Below are 8,076 nucleotides of genomic sequence, written 5' to 3'. Positions count from 1 at the left end.
ATTCCCTTCGAGTCAATCTGGGGCCTCATGATTCTGCAATTCCCTTAGCCTGGATAGTTTTTTGACAGTGTTGAATGGCTGAAATTGTGTACTGAAGTTTAGTACCAAGTATAAAAACATATCCCTGTTATGAAAATAAGCTGATCCATGGGTCAGCTCTGTCTGCGAACATGAAAATTTCTGAACACGAGATCTTGAAGGAAAGACGAGGCATATTCTTTCAAGTCCTGAAAAGTAATTCTAGATGGCTTTATATTCTAAAGATGGCTTTCAATGCTGTTGGTAGTACTGAGGCCGCATGAGATTTCAAAGAAAAGAGCTTTGGACTTGAGACTTGGATTTCAAGGGTCTGGCAAGGAAGTGGAGTATTTGCTTGTTCTTACTGACTTTTACATTCCAGAGTCTTTTTCTTCCTATGATATGAGAAGCACAATCAAGGAGCAAAGTAGCCACTTAGGGGGCCTGCACTTTAATAATAGCGGCAATTAGTTGATCATAGGAAGTGGGAACTATTTTTATTGGTGTTTTTCCTAAAAAGGTCCAATCTTAAATAACATGGTAGCTCCACTGACTGATCTGAGGTAGGAAACAGCCTCTCCTAAAAAAATCACTTTTGTTGAAGACTTCTTTTGCTAATATTCAGGCAAGAACTTTGATTTTAACTCTAGTTTCATATGATTTCCTGGTTACATGCTTTAGAAAAATAGCCAGTAAATCAGTCTTCCTTTAAGTACATAATCTATTTTGCTGAAAATATTCTACCGACACTCAGCTTATCGAAATAAGTGTCGGTATTACCAAGACATGCTGTAATGTGTATTTGAAGAATATATTTAGTAGTCTAACTTTAAAAAACACACAGGAGTTCCCGTCATGGCTCAGTGGAAATGATTCCGATTAGGAACCACGAGATTGCAGGTTCGATCCCTGGCCTTGCTCAGTGGGGAAAGGGTCCCTCGTTGCCGTGAGCTGTGGTGTAGGTCGCAGGCGCTGCTCAGATCCCGCGTTCTGAAAGGTGATTAAAAGAGGTACTCTGCAAATATCCATTTTCACTTAAAGTTGATTTCCCAACATCACACTTTTTTTTTTAACTGGTAAAAAAAATAATAGCATGAAATTTACCCTCCTAACTACCTTTCTGAGTGTGCAGTGCAGCATTGTTAACTCTCTGCACCTTGCAGGAGGGCAGATTTTTAGCACCTTTTCACCTTTCCCGACTGAAACTCTACACCATTGAAAAGGACCTCCCCGTCGCCGCCTCCCCTCAGCCCCCTGGCAACCACTCCCAGCATGTTTAATGAATGGTCCTTTAATGTTGCTATTATTATTATTACTACTACTATTATTATTTTGCTTTTTTTAGGGCCACACCCAGGGCATATGGAAATTCCCAGGCTAGGGGTCGAATTGGAGCTACAGGTGCTCATAGCCACAGCAACTCGGGGTCCACGCCACTTCTACACCACGCCACACCACAGCTGACCACAATGCCGGGTCCCCGACCCACTGAGCAAGGCCAGGGATTGAACCCTCATCCTTATGGATCCTAGGCAGGTTCATTACTGCTGAGCCATGACAGGGACTCCTGATCCTTTGTTTAATAATATACATTTCTAGAATTTTTCAATATATTTTTACATATCATTAAGAATTTTTTGTTTGTTTGTTTTGAGTTACTTTTACTGAGTAATTATTTCCAGAAGTTTTGAGCACTTTCCAAGGATAGACAGCCACTGTTTACTTGTTATCTGGTGTTTCTGTTATAAAAAATACTTTTAAGAGATAATTTTAGTAAGATGAAGAGGTGGGAAATGTAATTAGTACATCTTTGTGTATACATTGTAGTCTGTAATCTCTACATCTGGTCTCATGGTAAAAGGCTGATATTTTCTCTATCTACAAAATAGTTTAAGAAGGTAATACTTATTATTTTTTTTTTGTCTTTTTGCCTTTTCTTGGGCTGCTCCCGCGTGGCATATGGAGGTTCCCAGGCTAGGGGTCTAATGGGAGCTGTAGTCGCCAGTCTACACCAGAGCCACAGCCACGCGGGATCCGAGCCGCATCTGCAACCTACACCACAGCTCATGGCAACGCCAGATCCTTAACCCACTGAGCAAGCCCAGGGATCGAACCCGCAACCTCATGGTTCCTAGTCAGAGTCGTGAACCACTGCGCCACGGCGGGAACTCCAAGAAGGTATTTCTTGATGTCTGTCTGTGCAGTGGCATATCCCTTGCCTGGCTCTCAATACTCGATTGGGATATAAAACTGCCAGTGAAGTTAGTCCATTCTCTGCCCGAAATTTGGCTTCCTTAAAAATTTTTTTCTCCTAGTTTTTTTTTTTTTTTTGGGGGGGGGGGAGATATAAATGACATATACACACAGAGCACTGTGTAAGTGTAAGGTATACAACATAATGATTTGTCTTACGTGAATGATGAGATGATTATCACAAGTTTAGTCAACATCCATCATCGCATATAGATACCAAATTAAAGAAATAGAAAAAAAATTTCCTTGTGATGAGACCTCTTAGGATTTACTCTCCTAACAACTTTCATAGATAATACAGAGCAGTGTTAATTATAGTTATCGTGTTGCCCATTAAATCCTTCCTACTCATTTATTCTATAACTGAAAATGTGTACCTTTTGAACTGCCTGCATCCAGTTCCTCCTCTGATAACCAGAAATCTGATCTATTCTGTGAGTTGTTTGTTTTTGAAGTATAATTTATCTGTTAGTTCCTGTTACATAGCAGAGTGATTCAATATTGCCCTGTATTTCAAAATGATCACCACAGCAAGTCTAGTTATTGTCCGTCACTGTACAAAGATATTACAAGATTCTTGATTATATTCTCTGCACTCTGCATTTCATACGCATGACTCATTTATTTTGCAGCTGAAATTTTGTACCTCTTAATCTCCATCACCTATTTCTCTCTTCTTCCCACCCCTCTCCCCTCTGGTAACTAACTGCCTGTTTGTTCTCTGAATCTATTCCTCCGTGTCTGCTTTATTATGTTTGTTCATTTGTTTTATTTTTTGGTTTCACACATAAGTGAAATCATACTGTATTTGTCTTTCTCTGCCTGACTCATTTCACTTAGCATAATACCCTCTAGGTCCATTCATATTGTTGCAAATGGCAAGATTTTATTCTTTTGATGGCTGAGTAATATTCCCTTATGTATAATATATTAATACATAATACATTGCTATATATATATGTATCACATCTTCTTTATCCATTCATATATTGACAAGCACTTAAGTTGCTTCCATAACTTGGCTAATGTAAATAGTGCTGCAGGGAACATTGTGGTGCATATATCTTTTCTAATTAGTGGGTTTTTTTGTTTGCTTGGTGCTGTTTTGTTTTGTTTTAGCTGAACCCATGGCATGTGGAAGTTCCTGGGTGAGGGCTTGAACCCATGACACAGTTGTGACCTGTGCCACAGCTGTAGCAACACCAGGTCCTTAACCCACTGTGCCACAAGAGAACTTCTCTAATAAATGTTTTTGTTTTCTTTGGATAAATATCCGGGAATGGAACTGCTGGACGGTATGGTGGTTCTATTTTTAGTTCTTGAGGAATTTCCTTAGTGTCTTCCATAGTGGCTGGACCAATTCACGTTCCCAGCAACAATGCAAAGGTTTTTTATCTTCACATCCTCCTTGCCAGCACTAGTTATTTGTTGTCTCTTTGATAATGCCGTTCTGACAGGTGTGAGGTGATAACTCACTGTGGTTTTGGTTTGCTTCTCCCTGATGATTAGTGATGCTGAAAGTGCCTGTTGGCCCTCTGTGTATATTCTCTGGAAAAAATGTCTGCTCTGATCCTCTACCCCTTTTTAATTGAGTTGTTTGGATATTTTGGTGTTGAGTTGTATGGGTTCTTTGTGCTTTTTGGATATCAGCTGCTTAGTGGATATATCATTTGCCAGGATAAATCTTAGCTTCTCAGTGTATTATCTGCAGGAATTCACTCCCACTCGTATTTCCATCCTTTATACTCCATATTCTTCATATCCCGCCAAAAGTCCAATAGCCATTTGGACCTGCATTCATTTCTGTTTACGCAAAACCTGCACGTGGTTGCGTTTGCATGGCCCATGAGTCTGACTCCTTGGATTCCCTTATTTGACAAAAATCTCAGCAGAGCGAAGAAGACACTTTGAAGTCTTCACAAACGTGTCTTGCATCATCTTACAAAGGGCTTAAAGAAAGAGAGAGTCTGAGTCACTTCCTTCTGAGGATGGTTCCCAGTATTGCTAAAGAGATGGGCATTGTTTAAAATTCTAAATAAAATAAAGGCTTTTGGAAGAAGACAGAAATTGTTTAGAATCCTGGGTGATCATTTAGTAGTTGTGCCATCTAGCCCAAGTTACTTACTATCTTTGACCTTCAGTTTTGTCCTTTGTGAAAAGACAATAATCATGCCCAACTGGTCAGCCATGGTGAGAACTGCTACCTAGTATATGACAAGAGCCGGCATGGTGCCAGTAGGTAGTAGCTGCTCCACGGATATAAATACTTTTTTTCCTCTGTTCCTACCTCAGAAACCCTATTTAATTTGGGTAAGAGAGACAGTAGCGGGATGGGGAGCAGGGATTAGGAAAAACAGTGTATTCCAAACAAGGTGGAGGCATCCATGAGGGCAATCCCAGTGCTCCGCTATTAGTAGTATTTGTCCAGTGGAATTAGCACCTGCACCCAGAGCCAGATTAAAAGATGGGCCAGCCAGGCAGATGCCCACTACTCTGACCCATTAAGGATACAAAGACCACAACGGAAATAAATGGGAAGTATGGGGCATATTTGACCCCTTTTGTAACTGGCAAGCTAGAAAGATGGTCAATCCCTTGAAATGCCACTCAAAAATCCCTCAGATCAGTATCCGTCTATCTCCACCAGGTATTTTTGTGGCCTGCTTCTATAAGGAGGGGGCCTGATGCAGCAGCCCCGAGACTGAGACCTGTATTTCCTCTCAGCTGAAAGGTTAAAACTGACTACAGAACCTGACAGGTGCTGTTTGCTGAGAACCAGTGATTTCCAACTCAAGTTTAAACCCAGTAAGATGTTTCCAAAGAACTTGTTCTGGAACCTCACGAAAGTACAACTGATGATAGAACAGGAACTACAGAAAAAAGGGAAATGGTTTGCTGGCATGAATGCATGAGAGGGGGCAGGGGAGGGAAGAGTGGATTTAAACACTAGTTACAAGTTTGTTTAAAAAAACCAAACTTGTAACTGTATCCTTCCAATCACTTACGTCTTGCGGATGGGATGCTGGTGAGAAGTGCCAGCCAGTGACAGCCCAGAGGTGAGTGACAATCCCAGCTAGGTTAAAGTGTTGCTTCACTTTCAAAGCACATAGTTCTTTTTTTTTTTTTTTTCTTTTTTTGAACATAAAGATAGTAAAGTATGTTGAGCCAGTGCTTAATGGATATTGATTAGGAGTGGTACCTGCATATCTTAATTATACCCTGCCCATTTTACTAACTGGTATGTAGGCCATAAATGTTAATCTACGTCTCATTCAGAGAAACACACTCAGGAAACATAACAATTACATTTACGTACCACATGCACATAATGACACACATACATAAATTTACGTAATAAATAAAGTGAGAAGTGGAAGAAAACAAGGGCCCAATTATAAGAGCTTATAATAACAAGTGGAAATACAGTTAAAAATGCAATTAAAGAGAAGTAGGAACAACGTTGAAAAAGAAGAGTTGTCAGAATTACACCGTCCACCTTCAAGACTTGTAAAGATTCTGTAATCAAAACAGTTTGACATTGGTATCAAAGTAGACAAAAGGATCAATGGACAGAAATACACCCAGAAACAGACCTACGTATCTGTCAATTAAGAAAGACACAAACGCCATTTAGTGAGGAAAACAGACTTTTTAACAAGCTGTGCTGGAACAACTGGATATCCAAGGGTCCAAAGCCACCACAACAAACACAGTTAAACCTACCTCATCTCACATAAAGACTAGTCAAAAGGGATCATTAATCTAACTCTAAAACCCCAAAGTACAATACTTCTAGAGAGAAAAACAGGAATTAATCTTTATGACCTCAAATTAGGAAAATATTTCCTGGATCCAAAACAAGACCAAAAAAAAAGAGAGACAAATTCAATTTAATCAAAATTAATAATTTCGGCTCTTTGAAAGACATAATTAAGAGAATGAAAAGATGATGAGCCACAGGCTGAGAAAATGTTGCAAATTATATTTATGTGTTTATAGGACATATTTTGAATAAAGAACTCTCAAAATCCAATAAGAAGAAAGGAAACAATGTAATTGTCTTATTGGACAAAAAAAAGGGGGGGCGGAGAGATTTGAAATATATATAAAAAACAAGGCAGAGAGATTTGAAGCCCTGCTCACATGAAGGGGTCCTTGTGAGAAGGAAGGGGGCAGCCTCTAAAAGCTGATAGAGCCAAGGAAATGGGGACCTCAGTTTTACAATTGCAAAGAGTTGAAGAATGAGTTTGGAAGTGGGCTCCTCTCCAGAAACCTCAGATGAGAGCCCAGCTGTCTAAACCCGTTAATTCTCTACAAGTGAGACCTTGAACTGAGAACCCAATGGAGCAGTGCTGGACTTCTGCCTGTAAAACTGCGAGCTAATAAATTTGTGTTGCTTAAGCAGCTAACAACAATAAAGAAGAAGAGGAAGAAAGAGAAGGAGGAGGAGGAAAAAATAACTTGAACAGACATATCCCCAAAGATGTATGGGTTGAAAGATAAATCTGACTAGGAACCATGAGGTTTTGGGTTCAATCCCTGGCCTCGCTCAGTGGGCTAAAGATCCTGCTTGCTGTGCCTGTGGGGTAGGCCAGTAGCTGTAGCTCCAGTTAGACCCCTAGCCTGGGGACCTCCATATACCATGGGTGTGGCCCCCCCCAAAAAAAAGCATACGAAAAGATGCTCAGCATCATTAGTATTAGGGAAATGCAAATTAAAACTATAATGAGATACTCCTGTTCACTTGGTTGCCTAAAATTGAACAGACTGATCCTATGGAGTGTTGGCAAGGTGTAGAGTACATGGAACTCTTACAAGCAGCTTATGAGGATGAAAACTCTTACACCTACCTTGGGAAAAGTCGGGAAGTTTCTTAAAATATTAAATACTACCTATCAAACGACTCAACCACCCCACTCCTAGGTATCTACCTGAGAGATATGAAAGCTTATGTCCAAACAAAAGCTGCTCATAAGTGCTCATTGCAGCTTTGCTTGTAGACCCCAAACTGGAAAGAAGTCAAATGTTCATCAACAGGTCTATGGATAAACCAACTGTGGTGTAACCATACAAATAGAATATTCCTTGGAGATAAAAAGAACACCCAAAACCATGGAAGAATTTCAAAACAAGTACACTTCGTCAAAGAAGGCAAGCCTCAACCCTGAAAATGTATGTAGTGTTATTTCCATTTATGTAAAATTCTAAAAAATCACAGTCCGTCTATACTGATAGGAAACAGATTAGTAGTTGCCTGCATCCCGTGTTTGCAGTATTCATCAACAGAGACACTCGGCCAAAATTATCGGAGGTCGTGGATCATGACCTTCCAGCTGAGCACTGGCATGTGATGTGATAACTTCAGGGAGCAGCTGTTGTAGAGGAACGAGAGGCTCTGGATCCACTGGTGCTTAGTTTGGAATTGATGAATTCAGTGGCTTTATCATTTGTCCATTTCTGTCCAAGGACTGACTCTCTGGAACTGACTGCCAAGAAAATAAATGTCTTCGCTTCAAATCTACCGGTGCAGACAACCTGTTTTCTTATTAGTTTGTATATTTCAGGGCACGATCTTCACACGTGAGAAGGTGACTGTTGTTTTGCGCATTGAAATTGAAATCTTTTTTGCAGAAGCAAAATATGCAAAAATGAAAGAATAGATTGAAAAGGGGAAAAAAGTAAAGAGCATTTGGAAAGAAAAATACAGGATGGTATTATACATGTAAAGATGTTTGGCCATAAATATGTCATTCATTTGTAAATACTAAATAAAGTATTTATTAGCATGATACTTATTCAAATGGG

Source organism: Phacochoerus africanus, chromosome 7 (genome assembly GCF_016906955.1).
Source record: "Phacochoerus africanus isolate WHEZ1 chromosome 7, ROS_Pafr_v1, whole genome shotgun sequence".
Classification (NCBI taxonomy): Eukaryota; Metazoa; Chordata; class Mammalia; order Artiodactyla; family Suidae; genus Phacochoerus; species Phacochoerus africanus.
This window is presented reverse-complemented; position numbering follows the sequence as displayed.